This window comes from Carettochelys insculpta, chromosome 21 (assembly GCF_033958435.1).
Source record: "Carettochelys insculpta isolate YL-2023 chromosome 21, ASM3395843v1, whole genome shotgun sequence".
Lineage (NCBI taxonomy): Eukaryota > Metazoa > Chordata > Testudines > Carettochelyidae > Carettochelys > Carettochelys insculpta.
Window position 1 is genome coordinate 16396388 of NC_134157.1, and position 23430 is coordinate 16419817.

At 48.2% G+C, this 23430-nt stretch overlaps 1 protein-coding gene across 5 annotated transcripts in view; it reads right to left on the reverse strand.

Annotated features, from left to right (window-relative positions):
- Window positions 1–23430, reverse strand: part of FAM163B (family with sequence similarity 163 member B) — a 62206-nt gene that overhangs the window by 26959 nt on the left and 11817 nt on the right. The window contains exons 2-3 of one of the 5 annotated variants that reach the window (XM_075015611.1): window positions 14798–14869; window positions 14183–14339 (exon numbers count right to left, since the gene is read on the reverse strand). The exons of 3 other annotated variants lie outside the window; for them this stretch is intronic. The gene's annotated coding sequence lies outside the window, so the exon portion shown is untranslated. The remainder of the gene's footprint in view (window positions 1–14182; window positions 14340–14797; window positions 14870–23430) is intronic. One more of the 5 variants, XM_075015612.1, reaches the window with a different exon arrangement.

The following is a 23430-nucleotide window of genomic DNA, read 5'->3' on the forward strand; positions in this document are numbered from 1 at the left end:
GGTGCATGGAGGAGGTGTTCCCCAGGTGCCTTCTGTTAGTGACCAGGTTGTAACTGAAGTGGTTGAACACAGCTGGCTGGTTGGAGGCCGACCTCACCACCACAAATGTTCCCTCTAATTTTTTCCATCCAGGTGCAGAATAAATTTTGTTATGTGCCCTGAGGCATATGCAGATGCGCACCACCAGTAGAAACACAGGCTTCCAGCTCTGGCTGCTCTGCTAATCAACTGGGCAGCACCTGAATCGCTGCTTGGCGGCCGTCTAAGCGCTTAGCCTACACTGCTCACCACCCCTTTCTTCTCTTGCAATGCAGAGAACCAGTCCATGGGGGTATCAGCATTTAGGCCCAATGCAATCTACTGATCCCACACTGCAGCTGGAAAGGATCTCCTGGAGACAGGTCAGGCTGCTGGGGAAAAGAGGCAGGAATGCACCCAGCAGTGAGAGTGGGGAGGCAAAGGTCTGACAAAATGCAAATACAGAAGCAGCTTGGTTCCCCATCGGCACTCCTTGTGCAGACAATTTTGGTGGGGTAAGGCTAATAGGATCAGGCATCTTATGTGACACTTGGTGGGGAGGGGTTCTGGGGTTGTTTTTAATTGCACAGAAGTGTCAATCTTTGTTGAATATCCTGGCATTTGTCAGCTTGCCTTAACGCCCTTAATGTTAGTTAAGCGCTTTCTTTTGTCACTAATGTATTATTATAAACCAGATATAGCACAGCTGTGCATATCTGACAAGCCTCTCATTTCTCCAGCAGCACCAGGCAGCTTCACCATGGAGCGAAACCACTTTTTTCCGTTTGTTTTATAAATAGCTGGGACTTTGTTCTGAACCAGTTCACTTTCCAGCGTGCAAGCTCACATGCAGAACTGCAGGTCAGTGACCAGGGAGCAATTCCATCCTCTGCGAGACAGGTGTGAGGCACAAGCCAGGTGATTCTTGCTGGGTTGAAGGCACCAACCTGCTCGCTGTCTGTCTGTCAATACATCGCCACTGACTCAGTTCCTGCACTAAGCAGTGACATACTGTACAGAAATCGAAGACCGAGGAGCGGGGAGAAGCCCTGGTAGGAGGAACTCAGGCTGAAGACAGGGCCGTTGCTTCACAGATGGTGATTACATTAGCAGCACAATCTCTGTTACCAGAGCCTTGCAAGCTGCAGGCACCCCTTCTGCAGTTCCTGGAACTTCAGGTGCCTTTGCTAAGGGACTGTGCTGTAAGGGGAGGCTGCCCCCTAGAGTGAGCAGAAATCATGACCTGATAGGGAAAACAAATGCCAACTCTCTCCGTGGCAGAGCAACAACCGGCACAGAATCACAGAATCATATAACACTAGAACTGGAAGGGACTTCGAGAGCCTGGAGGTCACTGAGTCCAGTCCCCTGCCTCATGGCAGGACCAAGCACCATCTACATCAGTGGTTCCCAGCCTTTTCATTAGTGTGGACCCTCAATCACCTGATCCCAAAACCATTTGCAGACCCGCCCCCCCATCAAAGACAATTCCAGCCACAATGTGCACTTCATTAAATGAAAAAGGAAACCACAGAACAGATTTTCAGACACCAATTATTAACATTATTGGATGATATTTAATTTAAAATTAATAATTGAGTGTAACTTTGCAATTGATTTAGAACTTATTTTTCTCTGATCACTTTATTTATCATTTTGTTTTGTTTTTTCACAGACTCCCCACAATACCCTTGCAGACTCTCAGATGTCCACGGACCCCGGGTTGGGGACCACTAATCTACATCATCCCTGACAGCTGCTTATCTAACCAGCTCCTTAAAAGCATGCACAGAGTCCCTGTCGCTGCTCAGCTAACATGCGTATGCTCAGCAAAGGACCGACTGTGTTTGCAGAGCAGGGTTTTGTTTCCAGACAAACTTAATTTTCTGTCTGGTTTATTGCACCCCTAATCAATAGACAACGAAAAGCCCATTTCTTCCAGGAAATGTCCCCCGAGGCTTCATGTCACTTCTGAATTGCTCCCTATCTGCCTAGGTGTTTGCGGTGTATTAAACACCATGGACCCTAGCAGATCTTCTCCTCTGCCCTTCTTCCTATTGATCACCCAATGTGCTGTTACCGATGATGCCCAGAGAGGCATAAAGAAATAAGCATAATAGCCGAGAAACCATTTCCTTGGAGTATAACACACAAGCCATTCAATTTGTTTGTGTATGGCATTTCAAAGGCAGCTATCATTCTCCAAGCTGAGGGGCAATCTACACAGAGGGATTTTTATCAAGTGGTGTTGCTTCACTGGTCACTGATATCAGAGTGTCATTGCAATAACCGTGTGTGTGTGTGTGATGCAAGATGAGTGATGTAATAGAAAGCCAACTGCAAAGTTCCACTGGTCCCTGGGTGGGACTGGAGCTGAGGTGGAATTTTTCCTCTCCCATCTGAGACTGCCAATTCACACTTACCTGGATTGCCTGGCTTTTCAATGGCTGCTGTTAGCATTGGTCAAGGCTGTGAGAAATCTGAATAACTGTTTTCTCAAAATGTTGCTGAGCAAATAGGAAGAAACTTCCATGAAAATGCTGAAACTCTGTTGACCATCTCTAGTTGCTCTACTTTCTGTTCTTCTAAGCATTTGACGCCTAAATGACTCTTACATACTCTGAACCTTCACTTAAATTCTTCCCAGCACCAAATACAATGGGGCCCAGACGTGCTGAGGGCTTCTGGGTGCTACAGTAATAAATAAATGCGCAATAATAAGACAGCATAGATGGAGAGGGCTGGATCTGGGCTTTGTTTTTCAGTTTTGCAAACCTCTCCGTGCTTTTGACAAGCAGGTCCACTGTTTAGAGCTCTCAGAAACTTGGAATACAAAATACTTCTGAACCCACAGGCAATGGAGGATGGAAAAGAGGTCCCAGAGTTGGCCCTTCTAGTTTCTTACTGCAGTTGAGCTCACACAAGGCAGTGTAACCAAGCTGCTACATTAGAACAGGGTGGGTCTATTTGAGGTGGATTAAAAGGATGACTATCTTAGTGTAAGCTGGGTCAGCAGTGGGTGCCTGGGAACGGTCCAGAGCAACGTTTCTCAAGCAGGGGTATGCATACCCTTGGGATTACACCGCGGTCTTCCAGGCGTTACAGCAACTCATCTCGAGATTTGCCTAGATTTACAACGGGCTACATAAAAACACTAGGAAAGTCAGCACAAACTAAATGTTCATTCATGCACTGACTTGTTTCTACTACTTCATAGGCTGAAATGGAAGTACAATATTTCTATCCAATTCAGTTACCTATTAAGAGCTGATAGATATTCAGTAAGTTTTCAGTAGTCATCTGCAGCGAGATATTTGCATGCTTTTGTAAGTTGTTTTAAAGCAAGGTGTAACTTGGTGGGATGCAAAACAAATCCGCCTCCTGCAAAGGAGACAGTAATCTGGAAAGGCTGAAAGACTCTTGTTTCAGGACCTCAGATTACCATAGGGACCATGTTTCTCAACTGGTGGTACGTGCAACCTTGGAGTACGTGACAGAAGTTGTGTGTGGGGGGTGGTATTTATAATGTTTTCAAAAGGGGGGATTTTATAAAAAACAAAAGGTTGAGCATCATTGATCCAGAGCAGCAGTGTATTGTACAGAGTGTTTCCGCTGAGACTCGCAGAAGGCACACAACTGCGCTGGCCTGCCCCTTCAGACCACGCAGGGGGTGAGTGGGGGGGATGTGATCATTCCTTCCAACCTCAATTTGCCGCTGTGGGAAAACCTAGTATTTACGGATGCCCTAGCCTGTGGCCATGGCTGAGCTAGAACTGTGGCCTGTCCCTGCACAGGGGACACAGTGAGGGCATGAGGGTGGGGCGGCCCCCCTTGCTCTGGCCTTTTAAAGATGCCCCAGACTCCTGGCAAGCTGCTGCAGCAGCCCGACGTGCTGCAAAATTTGGGCCAGCTTGGCTTAACCCTACAAGACTTGCCGATCATTCCTGCCAGCCTAGAGCCTCCTGCCGCCCAGGGTTATACACAACATTCCTGCATGGGATTCAGAGCTCCAGGAACACTGCACTTGCCCAACAAGCGACAGCGAGGGAAAGCAACAAATAAGTTAGAAGCCAAGAAATCCGTGGCAGCAAATACGGGCCGTTGTCCTGCATTTGACCCAGCTCCTCCTGTAACCCTACCTAGTCAATGAACAAGAGCAGGGCTGCCAGGGCTGGGTGCCAGCAGAGGGCTTTTCAGTTATGGAGCCAGGAGCCAGGGCAGCTGCCAGGCGTGCAAACAGGGAATGTGGCTTTCCATTAGAAAAATGCTTCAAGTGGAAATCCTGCATCTTTTTTAATTCTCTTCCTCTTGTGAGCAGCGCTTGGGAACTGGAGGAAACATACAGAGCAGCACCGTGGTGGGCTGAGCAGGGAAGGGATGCATTGTGCTGTATATAAATCCATAGGGCACCCACATCTGGAATCCTGCCTACAGATGTGGTCGCCTCAGCCCCTCCCCAAAAAGACATTTCGGCAGTGGAAAAGGTTCAGAAAAGAGCAGCAAAAATGATGAAGGGTTTGAAATAGGTGCCATCTGCAGAGAGGTGAAAAGACTGGGCTTTTTCAGCTTAGAAAAGAGGAGACTAAGGGAGGATATGAGAGAGGTCTATAAAATCATGACTGGGGTGGAAAAAGGAAAAGTTATTTACTTGTTTCCGTAATGCAAGAACCAAGGGCCACCAAATGAAATGAATGGGCAGTAGGTTTAAAACTAACCAAAGGAAGTTTTTCTTCACACAGCATGTGATTGGCCAGTGGAACTCCTGGCCAGAGGAGGTTGTGAAGACCAGAACTTTAACAGGGGTCAAAAGGGAATTAGCTAAATTCACGGAGGTTCGGTCCTTCAATGGCTCTGAGCCAGGATAGGTAGGAATGGTGTCCCTAGCCACCTAATAAACCATTTTGCTAGTCTTTAAAGTGCTACTTGACTGCTTTTTGTTTTGGAAATGGGTGTCAGGGATGAGATTGCTTGTTCTGGTTACTCCCTCTGAGGCATCTGGCATTGGCCACTGTCAGAAGACAGGACACTGAGATAGAGGGACCTTTGGTCTGCCCCCACGTGGCCATTCTTATGCCAATGTGATTGTAGCTGGCAGCAGCAAGTTCTTAGCTGGGGAATATGAGTGGTATGATCAACACTCAGCCCTCTTCACTGCCTCTGGGACGGGGCTTTGTTCCACCAAGGACTCCTCAGTACAGGGCAGCTGGGTGCTGGGCAGCCTTTCCTCTCCGGGAGGCATCTGGAGTGCTCTGGTGCCTCCAGGCTGGTTCAGATGGGCCTGGTCAGCAGTGACTGGAAGATCTGCCTGTCCCGCGAATGTCCTGCGAGGCTCTGAGAAAACAGTGGGCAGTCAGAGGGAGAAATCCACCCTCTGCTTTTGCTGAACCTGTTGCACACATCCAAGCCTGTCCGTCTGACCACTTTTGTGAGTATTAAATTCACTCCTGCCCTTCTTCATGTGCCGGTGGATTTGTCAGCTGTGGCAACCCAGAACATCGTATTCTGAACCTCCACCACCTCTCCTTTACCATCGGTGTCCTGCTTTGCCCCTCTCCAGCAGGCACCCCCAGGCCGTGTGCCCTGTAAGCTGAGTGCTTGTCTGGATGCCCAGGAAAGCGTTAGGTGCCATCCAACTAATTAGCAGAGCACCCATAGCCGGCAGCATATATTTCTGCTGGTGTTGGACATCCCCATATGACTGGATGCACATAATGTTTATTCCTCCCATGGATGGAAAAAATCAGAGGGAACCCTGCCCTCCAGCAGTGTTGGCTCTTTTGAGGTCATTACCCCTTTAGCCGCAGAAGCCAAGTGCACAACTAAAAGGCTGTTTAAAAGGTGTCAGTTACTGAGATTTTATAAGGCTCCCTGCCCAAAACTGCCGATGGATCAGCTCCATGCTCGTTGGGCTTTGTGGGAGGAAGACATCCAGAACTCTTTTCTGTGCCACTACTTGCTGGTACTAAGTACTAGTGCTTCACCAGCCCCAGCCATGGGATGGACTGGGGAGCGGGGGCGGTTGAGCAGCCAGCTGAAAACATGGCTTGCAGAAGACGGCAACATGGTCCAATGGCCTGAGCGTCCACTCACTTACACCAGTTTTGCGCTAGCTGTAATTCCAATGGCTCCACTTCTTTTCCCAGACACACTGGCTTCGTATGGGCATAACTGCATAATAGCTAGCTGTTAAAGACACTTTAGCTTGTTAACCTTACTAGTCATATTTCACCACAGTTCGGTGACCTCAGTGACATAGGCCATTTCAGCCTGATGTGGAATTCTTCACTTCCAAACTGTGTTGTGTTGGTGTGGGATGTTAAACTGCTTCCTTGTTACACCCCAGAGATGACTGAATTTTACTTGCAGGGTGAGCACTTCTTGCAGATAAGTTTACATTAGTGCCCAGTGGTCACACTGACAACGTTCCTTCTTGGTCTAGAGATGACCCATTCTAACAATATTCTCCATTTTAAGTTTAGAGAAGGTGTGTGAAACTGGTGCTAATAGTAACAGCGAGGGAGCTGTGCTAGTCTATATACCACCAAACAAAGAAGCAGTCAAGTAGCACTTTAAAGACTAACAAAATATTAGGTGAGCTTTCGTGGGACAGACCCACTTCTTCAGCCCATAGCCAGACTCAATATTTAAGGCACAGAGAACCAAAAACAGTAATCAAGGTGGACAAATCAGAAAAAAAAATGATCAAGGTGAGGAGTTCTGATTTGTCCAACTTGATTACTGTTTTTGGTTCTCTGTGCCTTAAATATTGAGTCTGTTTCTGGTATGGCTATGGGCTGAAGAAGTGGGTCTGTCCCACGAAAGCTCACCTAATATTTTGTTAGTCTTTAAAGTGCTACTTGACTGCTTCTTTGTTTGGTGGTATATAGACTAGCACAGCTCCCTCGCTGTTACTATTAGCACCAGTTTCACACACCTTCTCTAAACTTAAAATGGAGAATATTGTTAGAATGGGTCATCTCTAGACCAAGAAGGAACGTTGTCAGTGTGACCACTGGGCACTAATGTAAACTTATCTGCAAGAAGTGCTCACCCTGCAAGTAAAATTCAGTCATCTCTGGGGTGTAACAAGGAAGCAGTTTAACATCCCACACCAACACAACACAGTTTGGAAGTGAAGAATTCCACATCAGGCTGAAATGGCCTATGTCACTGAGGTCACCGAACTGTGGTGAAATATGACTAGTAAGGTTAACAAGCTAAAGTGTCTTTAACAGCTAGCTATTCAGTCTCATCTTTACCATACCCTGTGAGGCTCTAGTGACTGCTCACCGCTCCCTTAGCTTTTGCCTTATCAGACCACATTTCTGGGCTTAAGCTGTCATTTGCATCTGAACCGGAAACAAATACTTTTAAAAGGCATTTTATGTACAGTGCTGCACTAAATTATTCAGCAATCCAGATACCACAGGAATAGTGCTGAGGTCTGCAGAAGAGAAGCTGGAGCTACCTACAGGCTATGGTAAGCAAAAAGTAAACTCTCCAATCCATTCTCACAATCTTCTGAGAGACTAACATGGAAATAATCAGCTCTTTGTAATGACAGCGAGCTGCATTTGCTTAAAAACCTGCATTCATGGTTTTGACAGTGGCGTTATCGTGTTAGACAACAAAGCAGGAGTAAACAAGACAAGGGGAGTGCGCAAATCGCATTTCAGAAAGCGTGACGCCTCAGGGACGCGCTTAGCGCAGCGTTCAGGTTATTTATTGGCAGGGTGAAAGGAAAGGATGTTGTTGAAGCCACAGAGAGGACAAGAGGGGCAGGTTTGGGGCTGAGGGCAGGTCAGAACGACCGAGGATGCTGTGGTTGCGAATCTCTCTGTGCTAGACTAGGACTACATTAGAAAAGCAACAGCATTGCAGCTTTGCTGCTTGGAGCCTCACTACAGCGATGGAAGGTCTTCTTCCATCACTAAGTGGGGCTTAGGCTCCTAAATCACCTAAGAGCCTTTGAGAAATGAACCCTAACTTCTTAAACGTCTCTGTGCCTGCATTCTTCCTCTCACCAGGAAATGGCACACTGATCCTTAGCTATCCCACATGGCCATTGTGAGGAGCACACCGTTAATGCCTGTACAATGCTTTGAGCTCCTTCGCCTGAACGTGCTATAAAAGAGCCACATCTTACAAATTCTCTGATGATTGTGGTGTCTAGTTATTACAGTGCTCAGTGCCTTAGAACTGCCCAGATAGCAGAACTGTATTATTTATGATTTGGTTTGTAGTAGGTGGAGAGGCCTCAATGACAAACCAAGTTGTCATTGTGCCAGGCACTGTACAAACACAGAACAAAGTCAGTCCCTTTTACACTTGGGAGACTACAGAGATACACAGACTTTTACAAGCAGCTGCAGGATTCAGACCCTTCCTGTGTGGAATAGTTCACTATCCATTCTGAAATCTCTAGTATTCTGCTGTTTTGTCTCTTTCAGAGGCCAGGCAAGCAAAGGGGTGGGGTGGGGGGTCATTCTCCCCTTTCACCTGTGTTCATCCCACAACATAGACAGTTAATAAAAAGCGCTGAGAGCTCTGTCCATAACCACCACTTCATTGTGATTAACGCTCTTCACTTTGATGTCCTAGCAACTGGACTATTGGTTGGTGCCAAAATGTAAAACAATCTTTAGCACCAGTCTTGTATTCTGCCTTGAACAGGGATTCTCTGCTTCACAGCCAACCGTGCAAACCTCTTGGCTGCATGCCTTGAATAGAGCCCTTTGCAGCACCTGGCAGTAACCGCGAAGCTATTGGCCCCACAGTAGGCTCCTGAACATCCTTGGCAGAGCAGCGCCTGCTGAGACATTGGCTACCTGCCGCAAACAGCTTAATTGTGCCAAGCAGCTCTGAGGCCTCTGTAGACTTCCAGTGGGAAGGAGGCAGCCCGCAGTGAAGGCAAGGGGAGAAGGGTAGTTCTGGGGGACCCACGATCTGTGGATTCTACAGGAAGGACTAGCTGGTGAGGCGCCTACAGGGAATGTCAGATGGTGCGTACCCCAAAGGCAGCTAGAGCCAATGGATAACGAAGAGTTCTCCCCCCCCCCGAGCCCCAGAAAGATCCCCCCAGAGGCTGCATTCTAATCTGACAAGCTGCTTTTCCCTGCACAGATTTCAAGCGAGTGAAACCCAATGCTGTCCAAACCAGGCACACACTGACAGCCATATGATGTCACAGCCTAGCTCCAGGCCCATGGCTTTGTCTCGCTTTGGCCAAGAGCAAGTTCCCCTCCAACCCGGGAGTCCTGGGCTGGCTCTGCACAGCCCAAATCCTGTCCATGTGTGGACCCCCGTGCCAGGCAGGGGAGCTGTAACCTAACTGCGAATCTGGCCTGTAGAATTTAATAGCGAATCTGAGTCTTCCTACAGGTTTCTTGTTTTTTTTAAATACCTCCCGTAGAATTTTGCTGTCCCGGTATAATGCTCTATTAAATTCTGCAGGACAGCCCCAAGCCCCCAAACCTGTTAGAAAATATATCATGGCTCTATTAAATTTTATAGGGGTTTTCCATATGAGTTTGAGAAAACAATGTCTGTGCCCCCACTGTAGGTGCTGCTGTTAGCAGCAACAGCAGCATTATTGTCTCTGTAGAAGATTCCAGTGGAAAGCCGGGCCTCACACACTGACTGGCAATAGGCAGCCTTCGTGACCCCCAGGGACACAGTGACCGTGACTGCAACAGAAGGATACACAGCAAACTGCCTCTCCTAGCCTAGACACCTCATGCTGAGGATTCCAGACAGGGCACAGGCCATGTGTCCCACCACCCATCCAGGGAAGGGCCAGAACAACTTGCTTCTGCCCCAAGCTCCACCTCTCTCCATCCTTGCACCACTTCATCCCACCACTTCCCCCAGTGGAAGGATGAGCAAGGCCAGAGGGCCAGACCCTGGAGCAGGGGACCACAGTCCCCTCTGCACTCACTGGTAGTGGGGAGGGGAGTTTCTGGCTGTGCCATGCCACTCTGCTCCTGGAGAGTACCGGGGTGATCTGCCCCCTCCCTGAAAGCCTTTCTAGTTCTCCCACCAACTGCCCCCTCCCGCCTTTTGTGTGTGTGTGTGTGTGTGTGTGTGTGTGTGTGTGTGTGTGTGTGTGTGTGTGTGTGTGTGTGTGAGAGAGAGAGAGAGAGAGAGAGAGACCCCCTTGTGCATCCCCACGTTGTCCTCTGTGCGCACACATACACCACTGAAATGCACCTGAACCTTCCTCCAGCTTTCCCCTCAAATGACCTCAGAGTTTTAACAAAACACGTCTTCCCCCATCAGCCACCCACCCTACAGTGCTCACTGCCCACAAAAGTATCGAGCAGAGGTAACCGAAAAGGTAAATGGAAAAAGCGTGAGTTCAAGGGACAGTAATGTTCTCTCCCACAAAGGTAGCCTTTTTTCTAAACGGACAACTGAGCTGTAGCTGAGCTTTCTGAATTCCTAGCACCCTTAGCCAGACGGTCTTCAAAGCTAAGCCACCCAGGGAATGCCTGTCCCAGCAGATTGCAGAGGAAATACATACTTCCAATACGAGGCAGTAATGTCATTTCTGGTGACTAAGCCATGACTGATGAAAAAATAATATTTGCACAGCTCATCAAATTTAAATGGGTGTGTGTGCAAACTGAATGCACCAGTGCTGCTGGGGCATGGACTTGGCATGTGCACTTGTGTGTGAACTGAACGTAAAGACTTCCTGCCTTGGGCAAAGGGGATATAAAGGTGGGAAATCAAACCATAGGGACATGGGTCAGATGCCAGGAGATCCCCCACTTCCCATCCAGGATGCCTGCTGGAAACATCTGAGGCTGAACAAGGGGGAAGGACCAGGCCAAAGCTAGAATAACTGTAAGGGTAAGAATTTGCACATAACAAGTTTCTTAGGCTATGTGTATACTAGGGAAATAAAGTCGACTACAGATACACTATTCTAACTACAGCAGTTGCGTAGCTAGAACTGGTGTATCTGCAGTCATCCTACCTGGCAGTCCACAACAAAGGTTGACAGGAGAATTTATCCCATCAACCTCCCTTACTCTTCACATCTTGCAAGGCATACAGGGGTCAACTGCTACCCCTGAAAGGTTGATTTCATGCATCCCCATCAGATGTGTGAAACTGAACGCCAGAAGATCGACGTTGAGTGGGTCAATCTTCCAGGCTCGTGTAGACTTTGACTATTAGGCTTAGCTGATGTGTTTTGTTTTTGTTTTTGTTTTTGTGTTTTGCTTAGTTACTTTCTTTGATCTGTCTGTTACCACTTGCAATCACTTAAATCCCACCTTTTACACTCAATAAAAACACTTTTGTTTATTATCAAACCCAGTGTAAATAATTGTTACATGGAGAAGGGAAGCAACCACTGTCTCTCCCTCTCTCTCTCTTTCATAGATAAAAAGAGCTTTCTCTGTGTAAAACTATGCAAGACAGATCTGAGGTTTTGGTCGTCTTTGGAGCTGTGTCCTGGATGCTCTCAAGGCTCTGGTGCTGAGCACTCGCAGAGCTGAACTGGTTCAGGGTCTGTGTTGTTCTGCTGGGGGAGCTATTAACCCAAATCTGTGGTTTTGCTTGGGGAGACCAGAGTTTCTGGCCCAGCAGGACAGGGGAAGCCCCAAAGGCCAGCTGGGTGGGCTCAGTGGCATGATCATCACACCAGGGACCTCAGCGGCAAGATGACCCTATTGGTGAAGTACTAGCCAGGGGCTTGGGAATGCTTCATGCACTGTCTCCTGCTCCACTAGCAGCCTAGCCTCTGTGCTTTAGTTCTCCATCTGTGAAATGGGAATAATGGGCCTGCCCTGCCTCACGGAGCCATCGGGAGGTGCCCAGATAGTCCCACCTTATGGTACTAGACCTTGGACTGATGTGTTGAACCTACCAGGGCAAAGGAAAGTTAAGCACCAGCTTTAACACCACTACTTGTTTTTCCTCTAGCAACATTATCCACCTCCCCAACCCTCAAAAACCTGACACCCGCCCCCCGCCCAAGCTGCACAGGTATTGTTGGGCAATAATCCTTTTACAGACTGGGGAACTGGCCCCCGGAGATGGCAAGTTACTTGCCCAAGGCAACAGAGAGTGCAGGAAATAAACCTGAGGTCCAGCTAGCTTTCCTTCAGATGCCCAGAACATGCCACCTAGATCAGGTGTCAGCAAACCCCCCCGCCTCCCCGCGTGTGTGCTAAGAGTGGCACGAGAACTGATTTTTACTGGCAAGCAAGGCAGGAGCTCAGCCCTGCCCCTCCTCCCCCCCGTGCAGCCAGGAGCTCGCTCAAAGCCCTGCCGCCTGTGGATTAACAAGACCAGCTAAAGCTACCAAGCACGACTTCAACGGGAAAGCTCTGCATCTTCATTCATTTATCAATGAAGCCGTTGTAAATAGGACTATTAGTGACTTTAAAAAGTATCACCTGCACTTGGACCTTACACAGAGTTCAAAAAGTCAAATTTCAGCACCCCGCCTCAGAAAGGTTGCTGACCTCTGCCCTAGATCGCACCTGTGTGCTCCCATAAAGGTATGTCTGTCTAATCCTTGGATTGGGAATTCTGAGAGTCGGCCTGTTCTTCATCTAATCTTAGAAAAGTCCCTGAGATCTCTCTGGATCATATGTCAAAATCCCAGTCTCCCCCTGCCTGCCCCACTTCTTCCCTACCAGTTGCAGCAGCAGCTGAAAACAAAAAAACCCTAAAAACTAGACCTAGAAAAACAAAGCAAAAACCAGACAAGCCGCGCAGAACCACCACTAAGGGAAGCTACGTTTGTTCTCATAGAGGCTGAAATGGAATGTTTTATATTGCACATGTCTCGGCTTTGGAAATCCAAACAGGGAGACCCAGGGCAAAAGACATCTCTGATTTCATCTGGGCAGATGATAATTTGCAAGATTTTAGAGGGGATATTAAAGCCGTGTCACAGAATTTCACCCCTATCAGTTCCAGCCCTCAAAATCCAATGTGCAGTTTAAGTAGCAGAGAATTTTTTCCCCTACATCAGTGGCAATGAAGGCATTAATCCAACCTACATAACCAGCTTAAATGCTTTAAAAATAAGATAGGCTGATTTTATTTCCCCCTATCATTTCACCACCTTTCGAATTAAGGTTTAGACAGCCTGAGCCATTAGCATCAGACATGCTGTTTCCTGTATTACCAGATAAGCTATTACCAAAGATAAGCTACAGCAATTACTGCTAAACTAGGAAATAAAATCCTAAAGCAGGGAAAAAAAAACAACTCCCTCTATAATTTCTTTTATTAACAATCCCATTTGGTCAGCTAAGAACTTTCTGTAGCCTCAATGTCAGCTACAGACTGCCCCGAGGAGGACTGCGAATCTACAAACTGCCCAAACATAATGAGATTGAATGGTTCAGTCTCAGATGTTTTTAGCTTGGCCCATTTCAATGAGCAACACGCATCTCAGCAACGTAAGAGCACGTCTCAGCTGCCTGGTGAGAAGCGCACACAATGTAATCTGCCGGCATGCAGGCTGAGAGAACATAAAGCCTTAATTATTCAAGAAGAGATGCACAAAAGCAGGAGGGAAGGACGAGAACAATGTTTTCTTTAGACTAGAGGGAAACTTAGGGACCCGCCCCCCGCAGAAATGCTCCATTTTGTTTGGTTAAAGAGAAACGGCAATGTCGACACAGCTCATGAGGATGGGTCAGGGAACGGTGGGAGCTGGGACTCAGTAATGTTAGATGGCTGGTTTGGTGGCAGTGAAAAAGATCTTGAGGTGGATGAGCTCTTGGCTCCATTGCTCCATGGACGGTCACACTGGGGGCTCTGGCCGGCCACAGGGCAGGTTGGAATGTGACCATCACTTAAGTGAATGCTAACAGTGCAGTGTTGGCATCCAGGCTGCCATAGAGCTTGTGCCTCTGGACAGGGCAGAAGCGGGATACGCCGGTGGACTTTTAAAGCGCATCCAGGGAGGAGGGTTCCCTCTGATTTTTAACGTGTGTGTGGAATAAATTTTATTATGGGCACCAAGGCACGTGTGGATGTGCACCACCAACGGAACCATGGGCTGCTGGCTACGGTCGCTCTGCTAAACAGCTGGGCTGCATTGGTATCTCTCCTGGGTGGCTGCCCAAGCGCTCGGCTTACGCGGAACGCTGGTTTAGGGGACCCAGCTCAGTTCTCCGATACCCAGTCTTACCTCACGCTGAATTTCATTAGGTGCTGAACCTATGGATCCAAACGCAGTAATGGGCCCTTGGCATTCTAACTCAGCCTCTCGTTCCGCTTCTCCTAGCATGTGACTCAGCTTGCTCCACGACAGCGGTTTGCTGGTCCTTGGCAGTCAGATGGAGATGCTGAGGCACACAGAGGTGAAATGACTCATACAAGGTTGCAGAGGCAGATCTGAGATTAGAATCCAAGGCTCCTGACTCCCACTCCTATGCCCTATTAGGCCGTGCTGACTCCGGAGAAGGATGTATTTACAGAGTGGCCGTAGGACTAACATAAGGAGCGTAGGGCAGAGTTTTGCAGTCTCCTGGGTATAGAGGCAATCATCATAATACAGGTTGAACTGCTCTAATCCAGAACTCACTTGCCCAGCAACAGCTGGAATCTGGCATGATTTTAGTTAGCCGGATGACCACTTACCATCGGTGTGGCCAAGTTTCCCGTGGTCCCAGAAAGTTTGGTTACAGACACCAGTCCTGGCTCTCAGTGTTCTGGGTTGTGATTTATCTGTAATTTATCCCTAAATGCCTTCTAAATGCCAATAAGCAGTGGCAGTGTTGGCAATGTGCTAGACAATACTGACCTTCTGTGGTCCGGCAAATTCTCTCATCCGGCACCAGCCGGTCCCAAAGGTGCTGGACAAGGGAGGTTCAACCTGTAATAAATATATGTAACTTTGTCATCCCAAAGAACCTTCTAAATACCGGTCTTTGAGGCATACACTACACTGCAACAGGGGAGAGGGATTTTTGACCAAGAAGATGTAACACATGCTAAGTGGGTTTTTGCCCCCCCTCTAGTGACTGGTCCCTATAGATGACAAGAACCTACTATAGCAGCTCTCTAACACAGTTACCCGGTTAGCTCAAACAACATGGCCCTTTCACATTGACATGCCTTGGTTCAATCCCCATGATGGGGAGCCATGAAGCTCTATTCTTTGAGCAATGCCTGGGCTCCAGGACTTTAAGTGTTCATGCAAACCGAAAAGACCCATGTGCAAACAGCCTGGAATGCAGTGGCTCAGTGAAGAGGAAGGGCTACTGTGATTCAAACGTGTGCTACCTGCGACGCTGGGTGTTTCAATGCTTGTTTTTGGACCTGTAAGCTTTTTCAATGGACAAGAACAAAACCATCCCCAAACGATGCACAACGTAGAGCAAAATCAGGGCTGGAAACAGGCCCAGACCAAAACATCCCAGATCCACACAAATCCAAATGTGGGAGAAGTTTGGATCTAGAATCACCTCCAGACAGAGCAAGGCAAACTCCATGTTGCTCCACATGCAGGCAGATGGCTGTAGTGGAGACAGGTGGTCTCAACTCTCTGCAGAGATTTCATTCTCTAGTACGACTCTCTCTGTGCTGAGCCACAGTGAGGATTCCTAGCCCGCTAATTCTAATGCAGCCATTCAGAAGCAAGTCCGTCTGTGGCAATTCCTGCTTCTCTCTCAGCACTTAAGATGGAAATTCCCAGTTCTTGACTGCATCCCACCCCTTTCTTACCCACAGAAGCAGAGTTCAGGGGTTACTTGGCTCCCTGCTGCCTAGGAAGGCACCTGCCACCTTACAAAATCCTGCCCTCTCTTGCAGAGGTGAACTTGAGAGAGGGCAAGAAGTCTTTTTCCCTCTTCATTCCTCAGCAGCTCTGGAGCTGAACCAGGCTGGACCCCGGACTAGCCATCTTGTGAGCATGAGGCTGGGCACCTAGTTTATGCACCTGGCAGGCATGGCTACCTTGTGCAGCTGGTTGCAGACATGTTGTTAGTCAACTTGGGGCCAGACTAATTCACTAGGAAGTCACAAATTTCCCATTTAAGAAAACCCCCTGAATGCCCCCTCCTCGCGCCTCCAAAATAAAAAAGTCAGATTTTTGATTCAAAATATTTTCAATGCTGGAAATTTAAGTTAATTCGCTTTTTTACTATCACTTACAATGAGGTCAAAACAGACAATGTTGTTTGACACAAACGCATATTGGGGCAGGGCAGCAGCTGGGTAACAAGAGTACTTGAGAGTTTGACTTCCCTTCTTCAATCAGGAAGAGAAAACTGACTCGCACCTGGCACGGGGCAGGGAATCCTCTGTATAGCATAAAATCATAGAACACTAGAACTGGAAGGGACCTCGAGGGGTCATTGAGTCCAGTCCCCTGCCCTCACCTCAGGACCAAGTACCACCTAGACCATCCCCGATAGATGTCTGTCTAACCTGCTTTTAAATACCTCCAGTGATAGCAGTTCCATAACCCCCATAGACAATTTATTCCAGCGTTTAACCACCCTGACAGCTAGGAAGTTTTTCCTAATGTCCAACCCAAACCTCCCTTGCTGCAGTTTAAGCCCATTGCTCCTTGTCCTATCCTCAGAAGCCGAGAACAATTTTTTTCTCCCTCCTCCTTGTAACACTCTTTTAGGTGCCTGTTAGTCTAACCTTTCAGAATGGGGGCACATACCAAGCAGAGAAGTTACAGCTGCTTCCAGATCATCTTATAAAATACAAATGACCACAAATAAACAAGGACAAATCAGTGCAGGCTTTTGCCGGCTCTTGCATTGTGTGTGAGACAGCTTCAGCTTCTCAGACTGGCTGCTCTTCTGTGCGGAGGTGCTGCTATGAGAGTACAAATTTTAACAGGGCAACGAAAGGAGCCAGTTGGGGGTACCTAAGGCAACTATCAGTGGCAAAAACGCTTGTCTAACGAGAAGGAGAATAAGCAGACAAAGTTACGGAGCTTGTTATCTGCACCAGTTGAACTGTGGTCTTTTGGGTGAGGTGAATTATCTATTAACATTAGTTGTACTATCTAGGATCATGGACCACTACCCCACTGCAGCAGGTGCTGTACAGAAATGGAACAAAAAGATCGTCTCTGCCCCACAGTGTTTACAATCCAAATAGAAAACAGCAGCAACCAGGTGGATAAACACATACAGATGAAAAAGCGTAAGGCAACACCCAGACAGGGCTGGCCAGCATGACAGGCAGTAGCCTGTACTGTATAGGGTTGCCAGCGTTCCCGACCAGGTGCTCTTTGCCACAATGGCAACTAGTCCAGCTGAGAAAGTTGGGAACTCCAGTGCACACACCAGCTGCTAACCGTTGTCAGCTTCACCGTAGGTTCTGCAGCAAAGGTGAGGTCGAAAGGAGAGTTAGGGACTTTTTAGGGGAAGGAGCTGGTGGTTGTAAAGCGTTTCGTTCATGAAATATGTGCTTTACATTCGAGGGGCCATTGGGCCCAAGGAACGCTGAGGGAGTTGCCTTTGGGATGAGGCTAGTCCAATATTATTCCTTGTTAGAGAATAATTCAGGGTGCAGAAAGTGGGGGACAGGCCCCCTTGTGGAGGCAGCAAATTTCATAAGGAAGGCACAGCATGATCAGCTGCTCAGTCGTGGGTTCATCCATCTCATTAAAAATGTTGAAATGTGTGCCTGTTTTTGTGTCTGTGATTCACATTTATATACCCATTAATAAAGTGTTTACATTCTACAGCCTTATTTTCTTACACATGCTGAAAGAATTTTTTTTCTTCATAGGAAGCTAGCTGCAATTTCCATAGGTTTAGATTACATTAGACAGGTTGTGTGTGTGTGTGTGGAGGAAAAGCGGCCGTTAACTGCAGGGATGAAAAGTGGGGCCTGACATAAGACGTTTGCTCAGCCCTGGAATAACTGATGTCCTGACCATCTGAGGTCATAACAGATCTCAGAGCAGTTTTTCACAGCCGTGGCACTAACCCAGTGATATGGCCATATTCAAACTCAATCAAATTATATCCCCCCGACTTCCCTTCAGTTTCAATTGCATAGCATGACCTGCACTTTCTATACTAAGCTACTGCATAGCATTGCTGCACACTGCTAAATATCTGCTATATCAGGCCAACAGAGAGATGTGTGACCTGATACCTCTAAGACCCTTGCTGACCTTACAAGAGTGCTATTAATGAATGCAGTGGGGTCCTTAGACCAACGGGGCTATACACACACGATGTTCAATGAGAACAGATGAGCACTTTTCACCCATCAGATGTTGATTCTGGCTCCTGGACAGTTCATGCTTTTGATCTTAGTTCCACTTGCTTGGAATAGTCCTTGCAGGAGACAGCTGGCCAGGGAACAGCATGATGGACGGCTACCTTTCTTTCAGGGAAATGGGGATAGAAATTAGGCCTGCTCTGTCCTGTCACTACTGCACAGAACTGCAGTTCAGAGGAGGCTAAATGTCAGAACATTTGTCTCTCCAGCCATGCCATAAACACTCAAAGATTGTCTTAATCAAAACCAAGCCGTCTCCCGAGAGTCTGAGTGATGTGTGGGAGGATAGGGAGCATTTAGCAGATGCAGTCCCTTCCATGAGCAACACAGTATTCATGCTGTTATCCCTGCTGGAAGACTGACCGCAGCAGCTCAGTACCATGTGAATACTTGACGGCTATTGGCCCCTTGATTCGCTCACAGCTGGTCCCAGGCTATGAGAGAGAGAGATTTCGCAGGAAATTCTCACTTGTGTCTGAGGGAACATGCAGCTATTCGGGGAAGAGGAGCAAGAAACCTATTCTTCTGGGTCCAGAAAAGAAGGCTCAGTGGGAACATGTGTCTGCTAGAAACTGGACTATGCTACCGACCCACCACCAGAGAGTAACGACCTATCACTGCTATTAACACAGCCTGGATTCCAAACAACACCCTCGAGGTTTACAGTTGTGCATCGCATGACTGATCCCCAATGCTTTACGTGGGCGTGGTTGACACGAGCATGACATCACAGACAGCCCACCGGATACCAGCCGTTAGGGTTTGTGTCCGAAAGCTGGTTCCTACACAGCCCTGACCGCCTCCTCTTTGTGCCTGGTGGAAAATTCTGTCCATCGTTCTAAGCTCTGTGCACATTCCCAGCCTGAGACATGGGGTGGTGATGAATGAACAGAAGGGAAGGGACCCAGCTGGAACGAGGGTGCTTTAGCGATGGGGTAGGGGCTTGCAAACCTGCCCAGCTGTTCAGGACACTTTGCAGATTGTGTGAGATCTGCTGCAATTTACCTTGTTCTCTAATTTATCATTTACTATTTTTAAATTCCTGGGGTTTAGCCTCCTGGTTAGTTTAAGTGGCATGCAGCCAAACCTCCTCTTTTCTAATCGAAGAGCAGCTGGGGCTCTGTTCTTGGTTAGCAGAGCCCCTCACCAGCCAACCTGGCCCAAGCAGGACCTGTGTCTGTTACCATTCATTTGATTTTCTCCTCTTTGGCGCTACCTTTCTCAGTTTGTAGATTCCAAGACCCGCCAGGACCATTGTGACAGTCTGGTCTGACTCCTCTATCACATAAGTTATCTGACTGCCCTCAATTAATTCCTTTCAGCCAATGCGCTTCCTCTCTCTGCGGTCTCTGTCCTCGCTCACCGCATTCTGCTCCTTTTCTCCCCTTTATCCATTGGATTTATTGTCTTTATTGTTCCCCTGATCTCTTTCGCCCCCATCTAACTGTGACATGAGTCCAACAGTGCCTGAGATTGGGATGAACTTTCATACCCTCTGCTCAGGCCGTGGGGCAGAGGAAGGGAAAGGTAGCAGTTGCTTCAGCGCGTGTGTGGGTCTGAGGGAAGAGGGGAAGCCAATGCATTGGTCTGGGCAGCACTAAGGACTGACTCACCTTAGCTCTGCCCCCTTCAGGGTCATGGAGTCAGCCCCACCCCTCTCCACCTTGCCCTGGGGCCTGCGGAGATTGTCCTCTGTTTCTTCATGAGGTTGGCAGTTAAGTCAGTCCATCCCTAGTCCCAGGAATCAACATAAAAGACATGGCTCCTCGTCTTTGCCTTGTCCCCAAACAAAGGACAGGGAAAAAATTCCTACAGACACACTGGTGCAGCAGGAAAGGGAGCAGCCCTGGACAGCTCAGGAGAGAGATACATCATAGTTTAAAAAAATGTTTATATATACATATATATGAAAAGCCTGCAAGGGGTTGCCATAGCTACAGATTTAAGCGGCTCTCACTGAGCCCCAGGTTCAACCTGTCTAATGAAAACCAGGCAGTGTTATTTCCTTATTGAATGCGTATAAAGTAATCTGGCCGCAGTGCAAACACACAGGCTTGGCAATATGCTGCTGGCCCCGCCAAGTCAGACAAAGTGACCGGGAACAGAGTCTCTAGCTCGCGATGTTGTTCCCCACTGACCTACAGCTCACGCTTGCACTGCGAGCACTTGCTCCAGACAGATCGGCCTGTAAGGTGCAGTGTTCAGAGGTTCTGAGCCCCTGCGATACCAGTTGAAGCTGCAAGTGCTCAGCCTCAATGAGGATAAGGATTTCAGTGTCCAGGGGAGAGGCAGGCTGGGGCTAGTGACTGGTTCATATTCCCCTCTTGCTGTGTAATGCAATACGGTGGGATTACCATAGACACTCTAGTCTTAGTATCGCAGGTCATAGCCCAGGCAGCAGAAGAATGAAAAAAGCCTGCCTCGGTGCTTTGCTCTCACTTATAAATAAAACTATGTGGCCGGATACCATGGGTTTTCCTACAGTCGAGAGGCTGCAGAATCAATTTGTGCTTCAGGGTCTGCATAAAGATTTAAAATACCTACGCTATGTCAGGAGCATAAGGCCATATCTACAGTACTCGGAAGATCAACCCACTCAGGGTCGATTTTTCCAGGGTTCGAGTTCACGCACCTGGTAGGGACGTTTGAAATCGACCTGTTGGGTTGGCAGTGGACGCCTGTACTCCTCACTATCGTGAGGTTTGGAAGGGAGGTCAACGGGAGAAACTCTTCCGTGGTCCTTCCCCAGTGAGGACGGCCAGGTAAGTAAGTGAGTTCTAGCTACTCAATTCCTATTTGTGTGTCCACAATCGACTTACCCGCCTAGTGTAGACCAAGCCTAAATACAGAGAGTAGTCCTCAAAAGTAAGATTCAGGCTCTCTCGGCGACTTACACTAAAAACCCCTCAGTCAATTTTCCTTTTGGCCATGCCTTAATTGTGTCTCAGCTTGTCCCATGCTTCGAGAGCCAGATTTCACATGAAATTCTCACTCGCTGTTGGGTGAAAAGCAGAAAGAAGAGACGCATGCAATTCCTATGGGTAATTTTGAGCATTAACGTTAAGGAAAAAAATGCTCATAAATAGTTCTGCTTAAAAACATGAGGGTTTAAGAGAGCTGCTTAAATCAAATGTAAAAAATACTGATGGTTCCCAGGTACAACGGACTTTGAAGTGACTTAAAGAGGCTCCTTAGTAATGATATAAGAATTAATACACTTCAAACAGTAGCTGATTATTCATCTCACCAGCCCTGAGCAGCAGCACTAAGGCATGGAGATCAGCTGGAATAGGCAAGCCCGGGTTCTGCCAGGGGGCAGAGGGCAGGAAGCGGCTCGGTGTGATGCTGCTGCTGCTTGTCATTCCCCCAGCAGGGGGAAAGAGATGGGGAGCAGAAGCAGCCTTGGCTGCGCTGTCTGGAGGCTTTACCTGCTGCTGTGACTGGCTGGAATGCCAGCCAATCAGAGCAGCAGAGGGCAATGCCTGGGAGCAGAGACATGGGGCACACAGCCATGTACATCCAGGGGGTGCTGCCCAGGTAAGCTGCATGCCCATGGCCCAGACCTCATGCCCCTTGATCGCTCCCGTAACCCCCTCCCGCCCAGATCCCCTCCTGTACCCAGCTCCGGTACAAAGCACCCACCCCCAGTCCACGCCCGCGCCCCGCTCCTTCCTCCGCACCATGCTGCCGAATTCCCAGCCTGCTTCTGCATCCTCCCCCCCCGCTAGATCCAATATGCCAAGCCCACTTCCTGGCAGCCTTTTCCCACACTAAACCCGTCATTCCCCTTGCACACCACACCCCGAGAGACCCACAAACTACATTAGTCCTGTCCCCCCAAAGGCTTTGGGGCTGAGGGCAGTGTCTCTTTTTTGCTGTTTTTCAGTTGGGGACCACATCAGTGAGTTCCTGTTTGCTGAAGTCTGACCACCACTGTAATCTTGTGGAGTCCTCGGGATGTTCTAAGTAGGTTTATTTTTTAAAAAATGATGGATTATTGGGGCCAGGGAAGAAGGGGAAACATCCAGAAACTAGAAAATGCCTCCTGTAAAGGAGGCCATCCTGCTTTCACTGGCCCCAGGCCGAAACAGGAATAACGCTGCTGAAGTCAATGGCTTTATTATGGTTGCAAAGTTAGGTGGGCAACAGGAAAGTCAGGTCAGGACTGCTTTGACCAGGCTTGCACAAATTACATGTTACATCTCCTGGCGCTGGGGCTGAAGGCATGGATGTTATTCCCAGCACTGGCCAGAGGGTTCGCTTAAAACTCAGTATGTTTGGCATTTCCTGCCCTGCAGTGCAACACGCTTAGGTTTTGGTCCTGCCTGGTGCTGAAGGCTGCGTGAGGCGCTGAGTGCCCTCTGGGTTGCCTCCTGACCTTGAGTGGTGAAGGCACTCAGCACCATCCAGGAAGGAACCCATAGCTTAAGCAATCTTCATTTTCCAAGTGTGCCTCTCTGAATTGTGAAGCCTGTTCCTATCAAAGCTGAAGGGAGTTTTGAAAATCATTCAACTGACCACAGACTTACAAACCAGGTTTCTTACCCAAGGCAGTCACCTGGGGGACTTTTAGGAAATCCTTTCCATTGGGCATACATCAGAACGGAAGTGATTTGGCTGTAGTACGCTGTTCCTCATTAAGACAATGACTTGCTGAAAGCCTGAAGACTTACAGGTACAAGGGAAGCTGTCTCCCCAAGACTGGGTTCTCTGATTTCTTACTGGTACACAGAGAGCAAGCTCAGAGAAAACCTCCAGGAAAGACACGTGTTAGGAACATTCCCCAATCTCTGTCTGGTCTAATAACAGTACAGGCTGAACCTCTCTAATCTGGAACTCTCTTGTCCAGTGACATCCGTAATCTGGCATGATTTTAGTTAGCTGGACGCCACTTATCATGGGTGTGGCCAAGTTTCCCACAGTCCCATAAAATTTCCAGCCGCCGGTCCTGGCTCTCATTCTGTGCTGCTGTTTGGCTGTAATTTACCCCTAAATATCTTCTAAGAGCCCAGTAAGCAGTGGAAGTGTTGGTCATGTGCTAGACAATATTGACCTCCTGTGGTCCAACAAATTCTCTCGTCCGGCACCAGTCAGGTCCTGAGGGTTTAAACTGTAATACGCCCATGAGAAAACCCAAACCAACACTTACTACCTATGTACTCCCATGCTCAACCCCAG